This window comes from Stenella coeruleoalba, assembly GCF_951394435.1.
Source record: "Stenella coeruleoalba genome assembly, chromosome: 8".
NCBI classification, from domain to species: Eukaryota; Metazoa; Chordata; class Mammalia; order Artiodactyla; family Delphinidae; genus Stenella; species Stenella coeruleoalba.
Genome location: NC_137154.1, coordinates 95,009,540 through 95,034,658, shown reverse-complemented (window position 1 = coordinate 95,034,658; position 25,119 = coordinate 95,009,540).

The following is a 25,119-nucleotide window of genomic DNA, read 5'->3' as shown; positions in this document are numbered from 1 at the left end:
CCTGCATGCCACAACTAAGATCCTGTGCAAACAAAATAAATATGTGTGTATATATATATATATATATATATTTTTTTTTAAATGTTACCATCGGGGGAAATTGGATGAAGGGTACGCAGGACCTCGTCATACTATTTTTGTAACTGTTGTAAATTTTTAATTATTTTTAAATAAGGGTTTTTTTAAATTCTCAACAACCAAAAAAAAAAAAAGATGGCAAGTACTAACTCCAGAAACGCCAGAGGGAGGAAAAAAAGAATTCTAATCATATAGCACATTACACAGCTTAGATGTGAAATATTTATAGAGTCATACTAATATAAACACTAAACAGTGATTTTAACCAAAAATTGTGATAAAGCTATATTGGAGGATGGGAGAAGACTAAGTACATGTGTTTAGTGGGGGAGAAAATGGGCATTAAGAGAGCTAAACCTCATTTTCCAGAGGTGAAAGTCAACGGATAAGACTTAAAACTGAAAAATCAAGAAATAGCTAGCTATATGAGAAATTTTTAAATATAAAAGTAAAGTAAATAGCAGAAAAACTAGCTGAAATAGTTGAGAGTAGTTGCCTTGGGGAATGAGAATGTAGGATGGGGTAACAGACTGCTTTTACATTATAAACCTAGTAATACTTTTAGTCTCTATTAGTTTACTAAACAATATAAATCAAATGTATTTAAAGAAATATATTAATGCCCAACCCAAAATAACCAGAGAGGACTTGCTTACTAGTGGTTTAGGTGGAGTGTTGAAAGGAAAGGAGACGAAATCCTGGAATGACCCTTGGGTTTTTGCTTGAACAATTAGTGGATGGTGATGTCATGTGTTGAGACAGAGAAGGATGGGGAATACTGGGGTGGAGAAGTGGATTTGTTAAATCTGCGATGCCCATTAGATATCCAAATGGAGTATCGAGAAGACAGCTGACTCTCCCAATCCTGAGCACAGGTGAGAGATGGGAGTTAGAGAAAACTCGACAGACATCAGCATTTGGGTGGTAGGCACTGACCGCGGGACAAGTAAGATCATGCAGGGAGGTGTTATAGAGAAATAATTGAGCCCAGGCCTAGAATCTGAGGTGGTCCAATACTTAGAGTTTAGGGGGACACAACGGAGACTAAAGAGCAGCCAGTGAGGAAAGAGGAAAGCCAGGGGTTAGCGGAGCCAGAGAAGGAAAAGTTTTGAAAAAGAGCAATCAACTAGGTCCACTTCTGTTAAGAAGTCAAGTAAGACGAGGACCAAGTTGTTGGTGACTATGGTAGCTAGTCTCCAAAGATGACCCCCTAAATAAAATATGCCCTTGTGTAATCCCATTCCCTTGGGCCTGGCATGGCCTGTGTCTTGCTTATGACCAATAGTGTATGATAGACATCATGCTACATGACTTCCAAAGTTAGGTCATAAGAAGCCTTGCAGCTTCCACCTGGTTCTCCAGGAATGCTCACTCCTGAGACACACCCTCCTGGAACCCAGCTACCATTCTGAGAGCTCAAGTCACATAGAGGCCACATGCAGTCACTCCAGTCACCAGCCCCAGCTAAGCTCCCAGCCAACAGCCAACATCCACTGCCAGCCGAGTCACTACGCCATCTTGGACATCCAGCTCAGGTGAGCCTTTGGATGACTCCCGGCCCAGCAGTTGCTGACTGCAGCCTTGTGAGAAAGAAACCCCAAGTGAGAAGTTCCCAGGTAACCAGAGCAGCATGAAACACATTAATAAATTTTTAAAAATAAATTTATTTATTTATTTTTGGCTGCGTTGGGTCTTTGTTGCTGTGTGCGGGCTTTCTCTAGCTGCAGCGAGCAGGGGCTACTCTTCGTTGCAGTGCGCGGGCTTCTCACTGCGGTGGCTTCTCCTGTTGCGGAGCACAGGTTCTAGGGCACGAAAATACTGAGCGCGGGCTTCAGTAGTTGTGGCACGCAAGCTCAGTAGTTGTGGCTCACGGGCTCTAGAGCACAGGCTCAGTAGTTGTGGTGCACGGGCTTAGCTGCTCCGCGGCATGTGGGATCTTCCCGGACCAGGGCTCGAACCCATGTCCCCTGCATTGGCAGGTGGATTCTTAACCACTGCACCACCAGGGAAGCCCATCAATAATTTTTTTTTTACACTTAAAAAAAAATCTTATTGAAGTATAGTTGATTTACCATGTTGTGTTAGTTTCAGGTGTACAGCAAAGTGTATCAGTTATACATATACATACATCCACTCTTTTTTAGATTCTTTTCTCATATAGGTCATTAGAGAGTATTGAGTAGAGTTCCCTGTGCTAGACAGTAGGTCCTTATTAGTTATCGATTTTCTACATAGTAGTGTGTATATGTCAATCAAGTTGATAAATTGTTTAAAGCCGCTAAATGTTGGAGCGGTTTGTGATGCAGCAATAGTCACTTTAACAAGAGCAGTTCAGTGGAGCAGGGGTAACAGAGGCCAGTTTGGAGGGGGTGAGCGAGTGAATGGGAGGGTGTAGACTTCTCTTCCAGGACGCTGAGCTGTGAGTGGTGTGGGAAGCAGAGTCAAGGGGAGTTGTTTATGGGAGAGACTAGAGCACAGTGTACATTCATGGCGATTACTTATGAAGACAGGGAAAGACTGCTGAACAAGGGGGAGAAGAAAATGTGGAAGCAGAGTCCTTGGGGAGGTGAGAAAGGAGGGATCTAGACGAGAAATAAATGCAAAGGAGATGGGTGTGGAAGAGGGGAGTTTGTGAACTTGAGGGTAGAAGTTCAGGGGGTTCCACACGAGTAGCAAGGCCATCAGCTAAATAAGAGGGTGAGGAGATGAAGGGAAGATGCAACAGGTTTGAAAAAAGTAGATAATAGAAAATAGGCATGTCAAAAAGTAGGAGTGGTTCGATATTTTGTAATAACCTATAATGGAAAAGAATCTGAAAAAGAATAGATACAGGGGCTTCTCTGGTGGCGCAGTGGTTGAGAGTCCGCCTGCCAATACAGGGGACACGGGTTCGCGCCCCGGTCCGGGAAGATCCCACGTGCCGTGGAACAGCTGGGTCCGTGAGCCATGGCCGCTGAGCCTGCGCGTCCAGAGCCTGTGCTCCGCAACGGGAGAGGCCACAGCAGTGAGAGGCCTGCGTACTGCAAAAAGAAAAAAAAAAAGAATAGATACAGACATAGATATATGTGTAACTGAATCGCTTTGCTGTACATCTGAAACTAACACAACGTTGTGAATCAACTATACGTCAATAAAAATTTTTTTAATTAAAAAAACCCATATGAAAAGATGTAGACATAGAGAATGGACTTGAGGACACGGGGTGGGGGAAGCCGGGGCAAAGTGAGAGTAGCATCGACATATATACACTACCAAATGTAAAACAGTTGGCTAGTGGGAAGCAGCGGCATAGCACAGGGAGATCAGCTTGGTGCTTTGTGTCCACCTAGAGGGGTGGGATAGGGAGGGTGGGAGGGAGGCTCAAGAGGGAGGGGATATGGGGACCATGTAGGCACATGGCTGATTCGCTTTGTTGTACAACAGAAACTAACACGGTATTGTGAAGCAATTATACTCTAATAAAGATCTATTAAAAAAGAAAAGACTAGGGCTTCCCTGGTGGCACAGTGGTTGAGAATCTGCCTGCCAATGCAGGGGACACGGGTTCGAGCCCTGGTCTGGGAAGATCCTACATGCCACGGAGCAACTAGGCCTGTGAGCCACAACTACGCAGCCTACGCGTCTGGAGCCTGTACCCCACAACAAGAAAGGCAGCAACAGTGAAAGGCCCGCGCACCACGATGAAGATTGGCCCCCGCTTGCCGCAACTAGAGAAAGCCCTCGCACAGAAACCAAGACCCAATGCAGCCAAAAATAAATAAATAAATAAATTTTTAAAAAGACTATAAGGGACCTGCAAAGGCCAAAATATTTACTACCCATCTCTTTATAGAAAGAGTTTGCCAACCCCATTTTTAGTGGATTCTTTTTATTTCTTTTAATTTTTATTTACTTATTTTATTTATTATCATTTAGTTTTGGCAGCATTGGGTCTTCATTGCCGTGCACGGGCTTTCTCTAGTTGCAGCGAGCGGGGGCTACTCTTCGTTGTGGTGCACAGGCTTCTCACTGCGGTGGCTTCTCTTGTTGTGGAGCACGGGCTCTAGGCGCATAGTTTCAGTAGTTGTGGCGCACGGGCTCAGCAGTTGTAGCTTGTGGGATCTAGAGCACAGGCTCAGTAGTTGTGGCGCACGGGCTTAGCTGCTCCGTGGCATGTGGGATCTTCCCGGACCAGGGCTCAAACCCGTGTCTCCTGCATTGGCAGGCGGATTCTTAATCACCACGCCACCAGGGAAGCCCCAGGGGATTCTTTTTAAGATTCAATATGCACATTTAACCTATCAAATTCTTAAATTAATCAAATTTATCCTTTATCCTCTTTATGGATAAATCAAGGCCCTTAGGATATTATAACTCTACTTACCCCCTCCCACATACATGTTACTGTAGTCAGAAATTTTAATTTTATTTTTTTTTTTTACCTTTTTTTTTTTTTTTTTTTTTTTCTTGCGGTACGCGGGCCTCTCACCGCTGTGGCCTCTCCCGTTGCAGAGCACAGGCTCCGGACGCGCAGGCTCAGCGGCCATGGCTCACGGGCCCAGCCGCTCCGCGGCACGTGGGATCCTCCCAGACCGGGGCACGAACCCGTGTCCCCTGCATCGGCAGGCGGACTCTCAACCACTGCGCCACCAGGGAAGCCCTAATTTTATTTTTTTAAAAACTTTATTTTGAAAGCTACCATATGATCCAGCAATCCCACTCCCAGGCATATATCCAGAGAAAAACATGGAAGCAGAGTCCTTGGGGGACTCTGTTCATGGCAATGCTCTTTACAATAGCCAAGACATGGAAGCAACCTAAATGTCCATCAACAAAGGAATGGATAAAGACGTGGGGTACATATATACAACGGAATATTACTCAGCCATTAAAAAGAATGAAATAATGCCATTTACAGCAACATGGATGGACCTGGAGATTATCATACTAAGTGAAGTAACTCAGACAGAGAAAGACAAATATCATACGATATCACTTCTATGTGGAATCTAAAAAAAAAAAAACGGATACAAATGAACTTATTTACAAAACAGAAACAGACTCACAGACTTAGAGAATGAACTTGTGGTTACTGGGCGGGGAAGGGTTGGGGGGAGGGATTGATGGGGAGTTTGGGATTGACGTGTACACACTGCTATATTTAAAATAGATAACCAACAAGGAAAAAAATAATAATGTATTATGAATAACTTTATGACAATAAATTTGACCTTAAAAGAAAAAAAAAACCCATATGAGATTCAGACTGAAAAAAAAAAAAAGGTGGGGGTGTAAGCAGAATTCTAAAAATAGCCTCCCAAGATTCTATACCCCTAATCCCTGGAATCTGTGACTGAGATGAGATGTCACCCCCATGACGGTGTTATTTTAAATGGCACAGTTGATCTTAAAAGAGGAATACTGTCCAGGTAGGCCTATGAAATCACGTGAGTCCTTAAAAGCAGAGAACTTTCTCTGGCTAGTGGCAGAAGAGGAAGACAGAGATTTGAAGCACAAGGGTGACTCAACGTGCCACCACTGGCCTCGTGAGAAGGACTGTGGGCAGCCTCTAGGAGCAGAAAGCAGAGCCCAGCCAGCAGCCAGCGAGGAAACAGGGACCTCACACCCATAGCCATAAGGAACTGGACTCTGGCAACAACCTACATGAGCTTGGAAGTGGAATCTTGCCCCGAGCCTCCGGATAACAGCCAGCCTGGCCAGCACCTTGATTTTAGCCTTGTAAGACCCCGACCAGAGAACCAGCTGAGCCCACCAGAACTTCTGGCCTACAGACTGTGAGATAATACATGGGTGTCTTAAGCTATTAGGTTTCTGGTAATGCGTTACACAGCAGTAGAAAACTAATATGGTGGGAAAATAAACATACCATGGAAACATAATAGAAGTGCTGGGCAGTGCTGAGTGTGACCCATCTGAGGTGTGTGGCCATGAATATAAAGGGGACTTAATTGGGTGAACTTCTCCAGGGCCATTCACCTGCATGGGTGCAGGCATACCAAGGAAGGGAAGACGGCCTCAGGGAGGGTCCAGGTTTTTCCAGGCACGAGCAACAGAGGGAAGGAGGGGCAAAGGAATAGAGGAAGTTAGCAAAGGAGTGATTAAAATGATCCATTGTAGGGACTTCCCTGGTGGTCCAGTGGTTAAGACTCCGTGCTTCTAATGCAGGGGGCGTGGGTTCAATCCCTGGTCAGGGAACTAAGATCCCACAAGCTGCACGGGGCAGCCAAAAAATAAAAAAGAGTCTTAAGTGGGTCAGGATGTGAAGAGGTCAGAGGGGAGAGGAGGTAAAGGGGGCCAAAAGCTGACAGGCCAGAGGGTTGCAAGGAGCATCCACATGCTGCTGAAACCATGGAGGATGATGAAAGAGAAGGGGGAGAGAGGAAGACAGTGAGCCAGGAGACAAGCGACCTGCAGCCAGCACGGGACAGCAGTGAAGAAGGGTGGCAGGAGGGTAACCAGGTGCCTGGAGATCCAGCAGGGCCGCTTGAAGGAGAGAGCCAATGAGGAAGAACACTTACCCGACCTGTTGTGGGTTGAACTGTGGCCCACCCCCCAAAACAAAGGTACATTCAAGTCCCGATCCCCGGTACCTAAGAATGTGACCTTATCTGGAAATAGGGTCTCTGCAGATGTAATCAAGCTAAAATGGAGTCACAGGACTACAGTGGACCCTAAACCAAAGACTGGCGTCCTCATAAGACAAGGGAAATTTGAACACAGAGAAACAGGAGACACAGAGAGCAGACAGCCATGTGAAGACAGAGGAAAGACTGGAGTGACGCTGCCACCAGCCAAGGGTCACCTGGGGCCACCAGAAGCTGGAAGAGGCCAGGAAGGACCCTCCCCTAGACGCTTCAGAGGGAGCCCGGCCCCAGCAACACCTCGATTTTAGACTTCTGGCCAAAAGTGTAAGAAAACAAATTTCTGTTGCTTGAAGCCACCCAGTCATGGCAGCCCTAGGAAACCCAAACCCCACTTCCCGACCCTGAGGTGTGTGAGGGTCAGAGCAAAAGCAGACTCCACTGAAGGAGGCTTCAGGGGAAATGGTGTCCTCAGGGAACAGTGAGTTTCATTTAAGGCCGGAGCTCAAGAGAACCTCTGAAGACGAGGCTGAGGATGAAGCAGAGCTTGCCCACCCCAGAGCAGTGTCTGGGCACAAGGGGGTTTAGGGGGTGGGGCAGGACCTGGCCCAGGCGAGGAGATGCTACAGGACAGGTGTGCTGATAATGGATGTGCTGGACTCTCTGGACCTCTGGGGACTGAGCCAGACAGGTAGGACTGGCCTGACGCAGTCACTGGGGGACGGTAGGCAAACAGCTTAACTATGGCCTGATGCCCGGTCCCACCGTCCTGGGCTCCCGGTGTGTCAGCAGCAGGAGGGGCCCACTCTCTGGCAGCCTGAGCCCTGGCACATTCAGTACACCACCCCCTCCTGCTGCGGGGCCTTCTGGGGCAGCTCCACCCCTCACACAGGGTGACACAGCCTCTTGGAGCCTCCGTGTCCTCTGATGACAACAGCCAGCGTCACAGCTCTGGGCTCAGGCTTCAGGCTTTACAGCTTCATGGTTTCCTGCCATCTAGACCCGAGCTGTCCAATATGGTAGCCACGAGCCACATGTGAGTATTTAGACTTAAACAAATTGCACTGAAGTAAACTAAAATTTCTATTTTTCAGCCACGCCAGCCACATTTCAAGTGCTCAGTGGCACATGTGGCTGGTGGCGTTCCGTCCTCACAGAAAGTTCTATTGGACAGAGCTGGACCAGACCATGGGTGGGAACCATGGTTGTTTGAACCGCTGAGCTATCCCACCTCAGGCAAACTCATGAAGGGGAGGCAGGGCAGGGAGAGGAGGGCCCTGAAAGGAACACTTCTCAGCCTCACTCCCTGAAGCAAGGGTCAGCTCCAGGAACGCTCGGAGCACACCAACGCCTCAGAGCCCAGAACACAGTGTCAGGAGGCCTGGAGAGGGGAAAGCCTCTCACCGCGAGTCTAAGGTCCACCACCTCCCATTCTTTACTGCCTGTCTCAGCACAACTGACAGTGGAAACTCCACTTCCTTCCAAGGCACAGGCTGGGGTACGCCTCTAACCCGAACAGCCATTCACCCAGACTCACAACACACGCCAACTCATTTCATTCCAAAATGTCCACGTTAGCCAGCCGTGTGCACCATGAGTAGGCCTGTAGGACGTCCGCCATCCACCCCGCTCCCTCTCACCTTCCATCTCCTCCAGCCCTCCGTGCCCCTGTCTCACACCTCGGCCCCTGTACACACCCGCTGGGCCCAGACCCAGCAAGAGTGCTCGAAACTCAGAGCCAAGAAATGCTTTCTCCCCACTGCCTTCTAAAGAGCGAGAAGGGCAGAAGACAATTCCCACCCATCAGAGCTAACATTCCTCTCAGCTCAGTGCTGGATACTCGCTCTACATCTAGGAAACTACAAGCCCTTTGTGGTGATTTTCCCAACGTAAAGAGTCAGCCACAAGGTGAAGTCTCTCCCTCCCTAGAAACTGAAAACTTGCAACTTTTAAAGGATGGTTTTGGGCTTCCCCGGTGGCGCAGTGGCTAAGAATCCGCCTGTTGGGCTTCCTGGGTGGTGCAGTGGTTGAGAGTCCGCCTGCCAGTGCAGGGGACACGGGTTCGTGTCCCGGTCCGGGAAGATCCCACATGCCGCGGAACGGCTGGGCCCGTGAGCCATGGCCGCTGAGCCTGCGCGTCCGGGGCCTGTGCTCCGCAACGGGAGAGGCCACAGCAGTGAGAGGCCCGCGTACCGAAAAAAAAAAAAAAAACATACGATCCAATCTCAGATAGGCACCCTTTATAGAGGGTTCCCCCAAATGGCTCGAAGACCATGATGGGACCAGTGGGGGCCATAGCATCTGGAAATCCCAAAGCTCAGAAGACATCACTTGCCTGCAGAAGGTACCTGGCGTGAGGAGAACTAACTACACATCACCTACATCAAAACAAACTAGATTTACCACCCTCCTGTTGAAACTGCAGGAAAAGCCTAAAAAGATGAAATCACCCAGGGATGATAAGTAGAAATTACAATATACATATTACTGCTAACTTCAGATCTGTAAAATGTTACTGATATTTCCTTTACTACACGTGCTAAATGTTAGTGTTGATTTTAGTCAGGATAAAGTATTTACTGGGCATTAAATAGGTCACTCAGTCTTCCTAATCTTATTTTTTATCAGAGGTCTTCAAGTGTAAAAACCTCCTACTGTTCCAGCAACTTGACCCTCGGGATTGGGGAGAAAATTTTGCCAAACCAGGAGAAAATTTTGCCAAACCAGGAGGTTTATAAGAATGAAACTCCGAACTAAGACAGAAGCAATGGAGAGAGGAGAACCTTAGGGGAACAAAAGAAAGAAAATCAAAAAGCTATGATCCCCGGGGACTTCCCTGGTGGTCCAGTGGTAAAGAATCTGCCTTCCAATGCAGGGTACGCAGGTTCCCACATACCACGGGGCATCTAAGCCTACGCACCACAACAACTGAGCTCACACGCCTCAACTAGAGAAGCTGCGTGCCGCAACGAGGAGTCCACGCACCCTGGAACCGCGCGCCACAACTAGAGAGAAGCCCGCACACCACAACGAAGATCCCACGTGCAGCAACCAATACCCGACGCAGCCAAAATAAATAAATAAATAACTATTTTTTAAAAATAAAAGATATGATCTCCATGAGATGTCGTGAATACGGTGATATTTTTAAATATTATTTTTGTTGGCGTCCCTTTACCCCCATAGCCCCACTTTAACCAGCCAAGCTTTTGTGTTTATGCTTCAGTGGAAGGATGTGACAGCAAAAACCAGGGGAAAAAATGGGAAGCCACTTCTGGCTTTTACATCTCATTTGCCTAGACCCTTAATAAGACAGAAAGGAGCCACAGCCTGGACAGAAGATGTGGAGAAAATATCTTGGGTAGAGCCAGGCCTCCCATTAGCATGCCTACCAGCAGACAAAAGCCAGAGGAAAAGCACAGAGACAGCAAAAAACCCAGAGAGGGTTTTGAGATCTGACCACTGTGGATCCCCACCGCCCCATCCTGGGTAGGTCCTCAGATAGGGGACAGACCCCCAGAAAGAGGAAATGACTGCAGAGTGCAGCCTATTTTGGACACAGCTGGAACCCTGGACAGCATCATATTTTCTCATGCTACTCTGGGGCCTGGAAGCCGCAGAATAATTCTCAAGTGTCCCAGAATGACCCAGAGGTAGCAGAGACACATCAAACCTAACGAGGCCACACAAGCAGCAACCAGGAAGCAGACATCCCAGTGGACACTTGGATGGCCACTTAATAACAAGGGCCACTTCCTCCAGGGCTTTAGCAAATACGTATGGGAAACCCCCTGGAGTTCAGGCAATCCCTGGAGAAAGGAGGGGCAATTCCATCAAGTGACTGAAACTCAGTGTTCACCACTGCAGTAGAAGAGGGGCTGGCTCCAAAGAGAAATGTTACAGAAAACAATGTTATGTCTCCTGAGTTGGTAGACTAAGAGAATACCTCTGTTTGAGAACTATGGGAGGAGAGAACTTGGAAACTAGCAAATTTCTGGTAGCAAACTGGATGATGCCACCGTTCATAGACGTGGGGATTAAAGGAAGGGGAGCAAACGGTCGGAAAATGATAAGTTTAAGGTTTGGACGTGCTGAAATTGAGATACTGACGTGATGTCCAAGGGTATGTCAGGAGGCATTTGGATAATTACGACTGGTACTCAGGAGTGAGGGCCACCTGAAAATATAGATTTGGCCATCGTCAGCCCATACAAGTAGTAGCTGACGGATGAGTAGCAGATCACAGTGATCTTAGGCACTCACTGCATGCCAGGCACTATTGAGAGCTTTTCATGTATACGAATTCATTTTTTTTCTTTTTTTTTTTTTTGGCCGCTCCACACAGCTTACAGGATCTTAATTCCTCGACCAGAGATTGAACCCACGCCCTCACAGTGAAAGCACAGAGTCCTAACCACTGTGGACCGCCAGGGAATTAGCGAGATTTTCATGCTTTTAAGGGGAAGAATTGGGAGACTTATATGTCAAAGGGAAAGTTGGCAGAAAATGAAAGTTTTAAAGACAGGACTCTACCCAGGGACAGTGACTGAATGTGATGGGAAAGAATACTGAATGGAGACACTTCCAATCCACGATTTCTAACCTCGGATGGGCCCTTGATGCTGCCTGACAATCCCACTGTATGTCCACAATTCATTCGTTCACTCTCCCACTCACTGGCACGCGCTAGCTAGCTCTCAAAGGGCCGACCCCAGACCAGCAGCCTCAGCATCACCCAGAAACATGTTAGAAATGCAAATTCTCAGGCTTACCTCAGACCTCCAGAATCAGAAACTCTGGACGGGGCTTTAACAGACTCTCTAGGTGATTCCGATACACACTCAAAGTTAAGTGCCCCGAGATGGCTAGTTTATTAACTACCACTCCCGCCCCCCACGCACACCTCTCTAAATTTCCAGCCCTTCCTCCATCCTCACTCTCAGCTGACCTTGCTTCCTAATTCACTGAGAGAAAAGAGGCCATCCGAGAGAACGTCCACTAGCTCCCACCACATCCGTCCACCTGCCTACATCGGTGCCCAAACACTGTGCCTTCTCTCTTCTTTCTCTGGATGTACCCTTTGTGCCCTGGCCGAAGCCAAGCCCTCACTCCTGTACTAGATCCCATCCACTCTCACCTCATCAAGGACGTTGCTCCACTGATCTCTCTCCCGCATCGTCTATTCTGACTCTACTGGCTTTTTCTCATCAACATCCAAGCATATAATCTCATCAACTTAAAAAATTTTCTTTGTAGCTGAGCAGGACCCTATGGGGCCCTCCCAGGACAGACCTTCCCATGTCCTCTGCCTGCCTCTTGTTTGTAGAAAAACTTTAGCCTCCTAGGGCTTCCCTGAGTTCCAAAGAACAAATTTAATCAGAGAAGTGAGAAAATGCAGAAACAAAGGAAAACAGTCAAACAAGACAAAATAATTAGAGTTTAGCCGTTAAACCAAGTCAAGTACCTTTAGTTCCTCCTCAAGGGCTATAGATAGTATTCTGGGCCATGTCCTTTGAGCTGTTTTGCAGATACTGAAACCCTCACCAGGTGGAAGAAGTTAACTGCATGCTGACCACAAACACTTAGACCCCAGACAGTTGGAACCAGAAGACTGATGATAGTAACTCCTGATTATCTCACCACCAACCAATCAGAAGAATGTTTACCAGCTGATCACACACCCCCACAACCCTCTCCCTCACCCCATCTTTAAATCCTTTTCCTGAAAGTCATCAGGGAGTTAGAGTTTCTTTTGAGCATTAGCTACCTGTGCCCCTTGTTTGGTGTCTGCAATAAACATTGCACTTTCCTTCACTACAGCCCAGTGTCAGTAGATTGGCTGTACTGTGCACAGGAGAGCAGACCCCAGGTTGTTCAGGTAACATCTTACCCTCACTTCTCCTTTTAGCTCCCACCCAATCTCTCTCCTTCCTTTACCACAAAATTCCTCCACAGAGTTGTCTAGGGGACTTCCCTGGTGGTCCAGTGGTTAAGACTCCGCCATCCCAATGCAGGGGGCCCAGGTTCGATCCCTGGTCAGGGAACTAGATCCTGCATGCCGCAACAAAGATCCCACACGTGGCAACGAAGATCCCATGTGCAGCAACTAAGACCCAGCACAGCCAAATAAATAGATAAATATTTTTTAAAAAGAGTTGTCTATACCTTGTCCCTCCCTCTCCTCCCATTCTTTCTTGAACCACCCACAACCCAACTTTCACTCCACCACTACCAAAACCATTCTTGTCAAGGTCACCAACAACCTCATCTTACTTAACCCACATGCAGCATTTGACACAATTGATCTTCCTCCTTGATAGGTTTTCTTCTCTGGGCTTTCAGCATACCATCACCTCCTGTGGTTTTTTCCCCTACTTCACTGGCCATTCCTTTCATGTCCTTTGATGGTTCCTACTCACTTCTAAAACCATTTAATGTTGGAGAGCTCCAGGATTCAGTCCTTGCACATCTTTTCTTTTCTATTTATATTTGCTCCCTTGGTGATCTCTTCTAATCTCATGACTTTAAATAACATCTATATGCTGAAGACTCTCAATTTTATATCTCCAACACAGACTTTGCCAAACGTGTATATCCAGCCTCTTTCGTGGCATCTTGACATGCCTAATAGACATCTCAAACTTAATATGTGTTAAATCAAGTTCCTGACCTCCCCGCCACTCCCAAATCTGCTCCTTCCACAGCCTATACATCTCAGTTCATGTTCAGACCAAAAAATCCTTTTTTCTCACACCACCTAATCCATCAGGAAACCCTGTTGGCTCTACATTCAAAATACATCCAGAATCCAACCATTTCTCACTTCCTCTCCTGCTACCACATCGACCTGAGCCACCATCACCTCCTACCAGATGACTGCAGTCTCCTCCTTCTACTCTGGCTCTCTTCAGGTCTGTCCTCCACACAGTAGCTAAAGGGACTCTGTTAAAGCAAAAATGACATCCATGTCCCTCTTCTGCTCGAAATCCTCCAATGGCTCCTATCTCAGAGTAAAAGTTAAAGTCATTGAAATGGCCAGGGCCCTGCAAGGTGAGGGCCTCCCTATCTCTTTGACTTCATCGTCCACTCTCTCCACTCCAGCCACACTGACCTTCTCGCTCTTCCTGGAAGGTGGCAAGCGCATGCCTATCTCAGCACACTTGCACTTACGGTTCCCTCCACTTAGAACATTCTTTGCCCAGACTTCTAGATGGCCCACTCCTTCACCTCCTTCAGGTCGTTCAAATGTCCCCTTCTCATTGAGACCTCTGATGGCACGTTATACACTCTGTATCATCCCCTGCTTTATTTGCCTCCATAGCTCTTACTGCCATCCAATACTATATATTTTACTTATTTCCTTATTTGGTTACTGTCTTCTACTTCTACTAGAATGTAAGCCCCTTAACGTACTTTGCCTGTTTTATTCACTGTTACATCCTCAGTTCCCAGAAGACTACCTGGAGTGTCCAGTAGCTGTCCGTAAAATGCGATGCAATGAGGGTCCGAAGGTAAGCAGATGGGGTAGAAGGTCCCTGGAGAAAGAGAACTGGGCATGGCTTTCTTGATGGAGGAGAAGTCATTTTTGGCTTAAGCTATTTTGTGATCTAAGCCTGGCCACAATGCCAGCCCTTGAACAAGTCTCAGTAATTAATGAGATTAAGGGAAGGGAGGGAATGCAGAAACAAAGGAAAAGCAGTCAAGAAACAATAGTTCAAACAACGAAAACTCAAAAAGAGAAATTAAGGAAACACTCCCATTTACCACTGCAACAAAAAGAATAAAATACCCAGGAATAAACCTACCTAAGGAGGCAAAAGACCTGTATGCAGAAATCTATAAGACACTGATGAAAAAAATCAAAGAAGACACAAACAGATGGAGAGATATACCATGTTCTTGGATTGGAAGAATCAACATTGTGAAAATGACTATACTACCCACAGCAATCTACAGATTCAATTCAATCCCTATCAAATTACCAATGGCATTTTTCACAGAACTAGAACAAGAAATTTTACAATTTGTGGGGAAAAACAAAAGACCCCGAATAGCCAAAGCAACCTTGAGAGAGAAAAATGGAGCTGGAGGAATCAGGCTCCCTGGCTTCAGACTATACTACAAAGCTACAGTAATCAAGATAGTATGGTACTGGCACAAAAACAGAAATATAGATCAATGGAACAGGATAGAAAGCCCAGAGATAAACCCATACACATATGGTCACCTTATCTTTGACAAAGGAGGCAAGAATATACAATGGAGAAAAGACAGCCTCTTCAATAAGTGGTGCTGGGAAAACTGGACAGCTACATGTAAATGAATGAAATTAGAACACTCCCTAACACCATACACAAAAATAAACTTAAAATGCATTAAAGACCTAAATGTAAGGCCAGACACTATAAAACTCTTTGAGGGGGGCTTCCCTGGTGGCGCAGTGGTTGAGAGTCTGCCTGCCAATGCAGGGGACATGGGTTCGTGCCCCGGTCCAGGAAGATCCCACATGCCGCGGAGCAGCTAGGCCCGTGAGCCATGGCCGCTGAGCCTGCGTGTCCGGAGCCTGTGCTCCACAAAGGGAGAGGCCACAACAGTGAGAGGCCTGCATACCACAAAAAAATAAATTAAAAGAAAAAAAAACTCTTAGAGGAAAACATAAGCAGAACACTCTGTGACATAAATCACAGCAACATCCTTTTTGACCCACCTCCAAGAGAAATGGAAATAAAAACAAAAATAAACAAATGGGACCTAATGAAACTTAAAAGCTTTTGCACAGCAAAGGAAACCATAAACAAGACGAAAAGACAACCCTCAGAATGGGAGAAAATATTTGCAAACGAAGCAACTGACAAAGGATTAATCTCCAAAATATATGAGCAGCTCATGCAGCTCAATATCAAAAAAAACAAACAACCCAATCCAAAAATGGGTGGAAGACCTAAAAGACATTTCTCCAAAGAAGACATACAGATTGCCAACAACACATGAAAAGATGCTCAACATCACTAACCATTAGAGAAATGCAAATCAAAACCACAATGAGGTATCACCTCACACCAGTCAGAATGGCCATCACAAAAAAATCTAGAAACAATAAATGCTGGAGAGGCTGTGGAGAAAAGGTAACCCTCCTGCACTGCTGGTGGGAATGTAAATTGATACAGCCACTATGGAGACCAGTATGGAGGTTCCTTAAAAAACTAAAAGTAGGGCTTCCCTGGTGGCGCAGTGGTTGAGAGTCCACCTGCCGATGCAGGGCACACGGGTTCATGCCCCGGTCTGGGAAGATCCCACATGCTGTGGAGCAGCTAGGCCCATGAGCCATGGCCGCTGAGCCTGCACGTCCGGAGCCTGTGCTCCGCAACAGGAGAGGCCACAACAGTGAGAGGCCCGCGTACTGCAAAAAACAAACAAACAAACAAAAAAAACTAAAAGTAGAACTACCATATGACCCAGCAGTCCCACTACTGGGCATATACCCTGAGAAAACCATAATTCAAAAAGATACATGTACCACAATGTTCATTGCAGCACTATTTACAATAGCCAGGACATGGAAGCAACCTAAATGTCCATCAACAGATAAATGGATAAAGAAGATGTGACACATATATACAATGGAATATTGCTCAGCCATAAAAAGGAATGAAACTGAGTTATTTGTAGTGAGGTGGACAGACCTAGAGTCTGTCATACAGAGTGACGTAAGTCAGAAAGAGAAAAACAAATACCATATGTTAACGCATATATATGGAATCTTTAAAAAAAATGGTACTGATGAACCTAGTGGCAGGGCAGGAATAAAGACGCAGACATAGAGAATGACTTGAGGACACGGGGAAAAAAAAAACAATAGTCCAGTAAGCAACAGTGAACAATAGTTTAATAAAACAGAGCCCTAGTTCCTCCTCAAGGGATATACATAACAATCTGATGCAAATCTTTGAGTTGGGCTGGAACTAAGGCCCCCAACCAGGTGGAGGATGGTAACTATCTGCTGAGACCCTAGACTGGTATGAACCTAAGGAATGATGTTGACCTTTTCTGACACTCTAATTTCAATCAACTAAAGCTCTCTGTTAAACTTTGACCCAATTCTTTATTTTTTTTTTTAATTTTATTTATTTATTTTTGGCTGTGTTGGGTCTTTGTTGCTGCTTGCGGGCTTTCTCTAGTTGCAGCGAGCGGGGGCTCCTCTTCGTTGCGGTGCGCGGCCTTCTCATTGCGGTGGCTTCTCTTGTTGCCGAGCATGGGCTCTAGGCACACGGGCTTCAGTAATTGCGGCACACGGGCTCAGAAGTTGCAGCTCGCAGGCTCTAGAGCTCATGCTCAGTGGTTGTGGCGCACGGGCTTAGTTGCTCCGCAGCATGTGGGATCTTCCCAGACCAGGGCTCGAACCCGTGTCCCCTGCATTGGCAGGCAGATTCTTAACCACTGCGCCACCAGGGAAGCCCAACTTTGACCCAGTTCTATGCTGAATTCCGCTCAAGCCCCATCAGGAATACGCAAGCACTCTTAGCTTAAAACTTTCCCAGTTTTGCTGTTCAGGGAGACACTGCTTTGGGGAAGATCCCTTGTATTCTCCATACTTGCTGCAAGTAAAACATGCTTCCTTCTCCTGATCTTTGGCCTGGTTGTGTCTTTTGGCTCAACACCCACCAAGAGGCAAACCCAATTTTTGGGTAACATTAAGGAAACAAAAGAGTTGAGATCCAGAAGGGATTTGTCTTGGACAAGAAAGAGGGACACCTCTTTCACTGCTTCTGGAGCAGAGTTAAGAATGGATTCGGCTATGTTTGTACACAGAACTTTAAGTGCTTCCCTCCTGATTGCCTCTAGTTTCTCTAGGAAATAGAAGACTCGAGGGACTTGAGGAGGGTGGTGATGGACAGAAATACCAGCCAAAGAGAAGAGAAAGAGCTAAGGACACTTGGAAGGACTGATGGTCCAGGTGAAATTGAAAACCTGGACTTGCCTTGGCACCAATCTACCTGGCTGTGTGGTTTTCTTCACCACCGTGGAGGATGGGGGAAAGGTTATACACAAAGAATGGGAACCGCAAAAATTCAAGTTTCCTCTCAGCTTTTTCTTGAAAGACAAAAGAGAATCTCTTCCACTGACTCAGTGCCACCGTTTACCCACTCAAGGAGGCACCATCAGTCACTGGTCTCGTGCGAGTAAAATGAGCAGAGTAGAGAAAGAGGAGCGAAAAAGAGAAGAGGCAGAAGAACTGGCCCTCTCCCAGCCCGGTGGGAAGGAGCGGGAACATTTAGCCTTCCCTAAAAACTGAAGGCTGATACATACGCCCTGGGGTTCAACTTCTGAGCCTTCTCCCCGTGACCCTTCCTCTTTCCCAATACCTTCCAGCTGCCCCGTCGTGTCATATTCAGGTGCTCCACCCCTCCAAACTCGCGTGCCTTTCCTCCACGTGGTTCTCTGCATATATCGGTCGCCTGAGAGATCCTGGCCGGGCGGGGCTCTAATGACGCCACAATAGGAACAGACCAATAGCAGTGACGCGTCTCAGTGACGCGAGACGCGGGCTGTCGCTTTGCCTGCCCCGGCGCAATGAGGCAGCTGTCCGCTGGGTGGCGCCGATTTCCCAGGGAGGTCCTCTCCGGGCCCCCTGCGGAGGTGCGGGAGAGGCGGGCAGGAGCCGAGGCCAGGGAGCCCTCTGCGTCAGCTGCTGCTCATTGCGCTGCTCCAGTACCGGCCGGGACTCACCCGCAGCTCCATGCTTGTGCCCGGCTCGACTCGTCCGTCGTCGGAGAAGAGGCAGGTACGTGCCACCTGTCTGAGACTGAGGAGGGGGGATGCGGAAGGCAGTGCCTTTTGAGGCTCAGAAAGTGAGGTGTCAACGACAGCCTGGGCAGAATGGGCACTAGAAATGTAGGGCGAGCGCCAGCTGCGCCGAGGATCTCCAGCTGTGGGTACCAGTTGTATGGGGGGGCGGGGGCCTGCCAGCTGACAGCCTAGGGTGCCGGGAAGAGCCATCTGTGTGCTGATCAGTGTGTTCTAAGGAAACGGTGCTTGGGCAGGACCAGGTCTCTGAGGCCTGTGTGGGATGTGGCTGAGAGTGACGCCTGGACCCTGACAACCCCCTCCCCACGTGTGCGTGGCAGCTCATTTACTCCCTCCTCTCAAAGCTCCTGGGGGCTGTGTCTGGTCAGTTTGCCAAAGAGGGTGGGGTGGGGGGAGGGTAGCAGTCAAGTGGAAGAGATTTTCCACCAATCCCAAACCAGAAAGAGGCATCTTTGAAATTCTCACCAATCCCAAACCGGCAGCAGGCACGCGGTGCTCCAAGGCAAGTAACTTATACTTAAGTCTAAGGAAGCTCTGGCCAACCCATTCTAGCTAAGGTGTGAACATCTACCTGCTCATCTGGCTGCTCTTAGAATGGGCCTGAGCTGCATCCTGCTGAGCTCACCTCCCCAGGCACAGGCATGAGAAGGTCCCCAAGTCGGGGACGCATAAAAGGAGGAAAGGAGAGCTGGTTGGGCTGGGGCTGGAGCAGCCACCACTCCTCTGATGCTGTAAAGGATGCCAAGCTGGAGTCGGAAGGAGGACTGGAATGAGGGCCAGGTACGAGGGCATCCTCTGAAGTGCATCATCGTGACCTGAGCTGAGTCAGTAGCCTCTGCTGAGACGGGGTGGAGGCACCATCCCGGGTACTCCCAGTGCTCAGGGAGAGCCATCGAGAAACAGGAGAAACAGACTGCGAGCAGACAAGAGCACCGAGGCCCCAGAGGTTAAGAGTGCAGCAGCTTCCTCCTGTGACCCTGCCCAGCCAGCCCCGCTCCGTAGGCTCGGCATCCTGAGCACTCCTGCAGGTAGAGTGGACACAGCAGAGCAGCCAGCCTTGCTCCCGGTAGCCTGGGGGAATCTGCACTCGCTATATTTTTCTGGGTGGAGGAGGAAGGAGCCCAAGTGGGCCTGGCCCTTCTCTGATAGGTGGACTGGACATCTGGGAATAGGGCAAGGCTCGTTTGCCTTGCCAGTTATGGGACATGGACCAGCTCAGAAAACCATGGCGCTGATCTCTGGCATTAGAACAGAGCACTCCCGCAGCGTGGCCTGGAGGCCCTTTTCTCCCTAGCAAGCTTCACCCGGGAGGTACTACTACAAATACTACCACTGATTATAATAATAAGTGGAAGTATTCAATCTAGTAATAATTATCATTTATTGAACTCTTACTATGGGCCAGGAAATTTACAAATATTATTTAACCCTCACACCTGTGAGGTACAGCATTATTATTGCTCTTGCTTTACAGACTAAATAAGGTCCAGACAGCTTAAGTGACTTGCCCACTGTCTCAGAGCCAATAAAAGGGAAAGCCCCAGAATACAAGCCCAGGCCTAGAAGTCCATTATAAAAGAGTTTGGACCGGGAACCTGAGAGGGGTCCCTCCGGCCTCTCCCTACCTGTGTGCCCTTGAGCGAGCTGCTGTCTGCCTCTAGGTCTCCTCTGTTTCAAAACTAAAGGAGGTGGACTGAGGCTTCCTGCTCTTCTGCAGTTCAGCGACTGACACCTCCTTCTCCATATTTTTGCCTAATCCCACCCGCCTCCCTCTACCCTCTTTCCAGTTGTTTCCCCTTGAATCCTCCTTCTGTTCCATTTCAAAATGCCTCCTTTCAAACAGTCTCATAGGATCTCCTTGCCTGGCACCGGCCCACCTCAAGGGGAGGGCCTGCCACTGCCCCTTTAATTCTCCCCGAGCTTGGAATGCCAGCGAGTGGAGCTAGCCATCTCCGTGAGGTCAGATAAGATACTATATATATCGGAGTCGGTAACCTGAGCTCCGGATTACCCGGCCGAGTCAGAGCCCTGCCTCTGGGCTGGCCACTGCACTCCCTGCCCTGCTGGGGAAGGAGAAGCCCCCAGATCCTGTCCAGTGTCCCCAGACACAGGTCAGTAACTGCCCCTTTGATGTCCGAACTTCACAGGGCCATTGTCCAGAGGGCCCTGGACTGTCTGTTTGGAGGAGCCCTGTCTGTCTGGGGGAGCATATGAGAGGCCGCCCCACCGGGCCTGGTAGGTGCTACGGACAAGACCAAGGGCTCAGAGGCCAGAAGGAGGAACAATGAAGCCCTAGAGGAGAGGGAGGGAGCCTGGGGCTCTCCCCTGGGGTGGGTACCAGGAGAGTGCCTGGAAGGGTGGTTGGAAAAGAGAATTTAAGGGTTCTAATACTGCCCGGGGGCCCATATCTTTGCCTTTTCTTGGAAGTGTAGCGATGCCCACCCCCCTCCCAACCCCAAATCAAGGAGTGCCCTATAGAGACACTGCCCTAAGCCCAACCACCTCTTCTCCTCCAGGCAGGATTCTGGCTCTAATCCCCAGTCTCTTTATCTTACCTCTTCACCCACTCCCAGCACTTGGGTAACTACTGGGATCTAGAGAGACTGAGAGGGACCCACTGCCCCTTGGATGACCCCTGCCAAGGCATATTAGGCACTAAACTGGTGGGTCAGTGGGGTGGGTGCCAGTCCCCGAGAGGCAGAGCCGCTAGTGGCAGGCTGGAGGGGAGTGGGCCTGAGAGGAGTAAACAGAACTCCTAGACTATGAGAGCACAAATACCCCTCACCCTCACCTTCCACTCCACCTGCATCCTCTGCTTTGGCCGGGACATTCCTCAACCTGGGAATTGACGCTTGTGTGTAGACAGTGCCCCAGCAGCTGGGCGTGCGGCTTGGAAAGTGTAGATGACAGGGCCCCTCTCTCAGCCCACTTTACCCTTCAAGGTCAGCTGTCTCACTGTCTCATTCCGATGTTGTTAGCAAGCGGCTTTGGGAAGCTCTGAGGTCACCACTGTGGAGGTTCGCAAGCACCTAGTGGAACTGGCTGGGATTCCCCACTCACCTGTCCCGGACACCTGAGTAGGAGGGAAGGGACTAAATCCGGCTGAGGCGCACCTCTGAAGCCCAGCTAGGGGCTCTCTATCCAGGCAGTGGCAAGGCCACAGAAGCTGGCACGCCTTCACCCCAGAAAGGACAGCAGATCTGGGCAGAGAGGGGCCGTGAAGGCTGCTGGGATGTTGGGCATCACCCATCCCCTACCCTGGGGGCCAGGAGTGCCAGGGATTCCTGGGGAGCAAGTCCCTCCCCTGGCTGGGCAGGTTACGGAGCCCTTCACGTGAGCAACAGGAAATGACAGTGGCTGACGTAAAGGGCTGGTGGCCCCAGGAAGATAGGGTTCATTTTAACCCCTGACTCACCTAGTCTGGGTACCTCGGGGGGTGGGCTGAGCTGCAGCAAGGGTAGGAGGCTGGGGGGCATGTCCATAACCGGGCCTTGGGCCAAGGGCCCTGGCTGGGGCCAGATGCTGGTGCCAGGGGACATGCAGGAGCTTGGCATCATGGGTGAAATGGAGGCCTCTTGGACCATGTCTCGGCCGATCAGCATCATACTGGGGCTCAGGTTGCACCTGGCTTCGCTTTCATTCGCCTGCAGTGGAAACTCGAAGGGCAGCTCCTGCGGGAGTCTGAAGCTGCCATGCTGTTGCCTAGACAGTGGATGCCTGGATCCCCCTCAACCCCATGCTGCAGGCCCCCCACCCTGTGCCAGCTCAGGGGGAGGCCAGGGAAGTGAGAAGGGAGGTGGGGGGGTTGGCTCCAGGGTAGCTGTCAGCAGGCAGAGCCCAGGTAGGTCCCAGTCCAGCTCTGTCACTGCTCCCAGTGTGACCTTGGGGAAAGCCACATCACTTCCCCGAACCCTAGTTTCCTCATCTGCAAATGGGCATAATAATAGCACCTGTTGCTTAGGGCAGTCGTGAGGGTTGAGTTAATACGCAGACGTCTTAGTGCAGTTTTAAGCTTTAATAACTTCAGAAATATGAATGCTAAATGCTTCATTTGAATGTTTCATTATTTAAATTTCTTGTCTATTTTTTTAAAATTTTGAATGAAAATATTTTGAATTTCAATTTAATGTAAAAAAATTAAACCTTCAAATGCTGTTTGTAAGCCAGGGGCGCGGGGAAGGCTGTATGAGTGTTGGACTTCGGGCTGCTGAGAAATGAGAGGCAGCCCGAGAAGCACTCAGGGTGATGCCTGGTCCAGGGGTGCTCAGTACCTGCTGGCGGGACAGTGGCCAGCTGGCTCACTCATCCTTTCAGGAAGAGGGATGCCACCACACCTCCCAAGAGACAGAAACTGAGCAAAGCGAGAGGGAAGCCTGGCAGAGCAGGGAAAAGCCGAGGGCCCCGGTGAGATGGCACGGAGGAGGAGGCTGGCCAGGGAGGCTGCCCCTGCTGTCTGAGGTGGCGGGCACCTGGGGAGGCACTGCCTGGAACCACATGCCTGTACTTGCCAGCTCTGGGTAAACAGTGAAAGGAGTCGGGCAGCAGGGGCCCCATGCTGGGCAGGGAGGGGGACGGGGGATCACAGCCAATCGGCTGGCCTCCCACTGCCCCATGAAAGGGCCATTCAGTTCAGGCCGTTCCTTTGGCAACAAGGAGACTCGTGGCCATGTGAGTGCCCGTCCTGTCCCTGTCTTGCGCAGCAAGGCTGTAGCCAGGGCCCCGGCCCACTCTCCCGCCCGGGGTGCATTCTGCAGCCTCCAGGGACAGCCGTGCCAGGTAATGCAAGGGGCGCCAATCCAAGCTGTCTGCTCACCTGAAAGATGCTGGCTGGCACTGTCCTCAAGAGTGAAACTGGGGGTTGGGGGAGGGGATAGGCATGTCAAGGCCTCAGCCCCAATAGGGACCCTCTCCCCAGACAGGGGAGCTGTAAACCAGCTGCCAGCGCTGAGAGGCAGCTTCCAGGGGGCTGTTAGTGATGGCATGACCACCTGAGGCTGCAGGGAGGGACAGGTCTGCCAGTTGCCTGCCAGATTGAAGTAGACAGGAGAGAGGGACTTAGGAGCCCTCCTGCGATTCTGGGGACTGGAAGGTACGGCTCCACCTCCAGACCCCAACCCTTCCCAGTGTTACTTGTGGGCCATCCCAGGGCCGTCTGTCCCCGTCTGCTGCACCTTGTTTGGCCCCAGCACTTCTGCATCAGCAGGGCCAGGAGAGGTCGCAAGCTTGGGGCACTGCCTGCAGAATACCAATTGCCTGGGAGCCTCAGTGTGGGGAGGCGTAGAGAGGCCCGAGGGGAGGAGGTACGAGCTCCTGCCCTGGTGGGGGTGGGGTGGGGTGGGGTCATATCTGATTGGCTGCCAGGTGTCCCAGAGCCCAGCTCCTGAGACCTGGAGTCTCTTTGACTTTGAATTATTGATGGCGCTCTCCAAAGTGAAATCGAGGAGGACTGGTCCCACGCCCCCGCCCCCTGTGCCTCTTTCTGTCTCTCCCCCTGGCCTCTCTCAGCCTTCATTCTCTTCCTTCTCTGGACCCCAGAAAGCTAAGCAGATGGGCGGGAAGCTTGTGGTTTCCCCTAGCCCTCCTCCAGTTCTCTTTTCCTAGAAAGGGGTGAAAGTCATGCTGGAGGTGGGAACACAGTGGGGAGGGAGTGTACATGAAGGGTAGGGGGCCTCCGGGCCGGGCGGGAAAAGGGTGGACGATAACTTATAAGTCATGCCTTTCTGATGCCAGCCTAGACTGAAATGGCTGGAGGTCTCTGGCAGGGCCTACAAGTTCTGTTCTGGGGCCTATATGGAAGGTGCCACCTGCTCACCTCCCACCCCTGCACCTATCTCACGCCTTACGTGGACTGTTTCTCGAGCTCTCTGCCTGGCCCTCAGCACTTGAGGCTTGGCACCAGCTCCTCTCTGCCCTAATGGGCTGGGGCTGCGGCCTGGGGCAGGCTGTGGGCTGCCCGAGCCACTGGCTGCCGAACAGCTAGATTCTGCCCACTGCCCGCTCATCGCCCGCCGGGCAGGAGACAGCCAGCCCTGACGTTATTACAGGCCTACAAAGGGAGGAGCTGGGCTGCCTGGCGGGGGCTGGGGGAGGAGATAATAACCACTGTCATTGTTGAGAGCTTTCACATGTCATTATCTCATTTATTCCTCGCAACAACCCTGGGAGGCAGGAATCATAATGATGATTATTATACTGATTTTGCAGGTGAGGAAATTGGGGCTTGGGAGGTTAAATGACTAGGGCAAAATCACCCAGCTAGTCAGCCACGGGGCACGTCAAAACCGGCCCCTACGCACACTCCTCTGAGGGTCCTGGATGACTCTGCACCCTCACCGCCCCAGGAGCCCCTGCTGACCCTCAAGGAAAGAGGCCCGATCCTACCTGCTCCTCCCTCCAAGCACCTCTGCCCTCCAGCTCCATTATAGATAAAGCCTGCATGTTCACGGTGATGGAGGGACTCTGCGGGCCCCCACGTGAGCCTAAATGTGATGGGGGTGCTGAGTCGAGGTAAAGTGGGAAGAGCACTGGGCTGGAAATCTGAGAGACATGGACGCCAGCCCTGGGCCTGCTAGTGCGTGACCTTGGGCAAGTCAGCGGCGCTTTTCCCATTTGTACAACAGAGAACTTAAGATGGATGGCCCCTTCATCGAGTGGA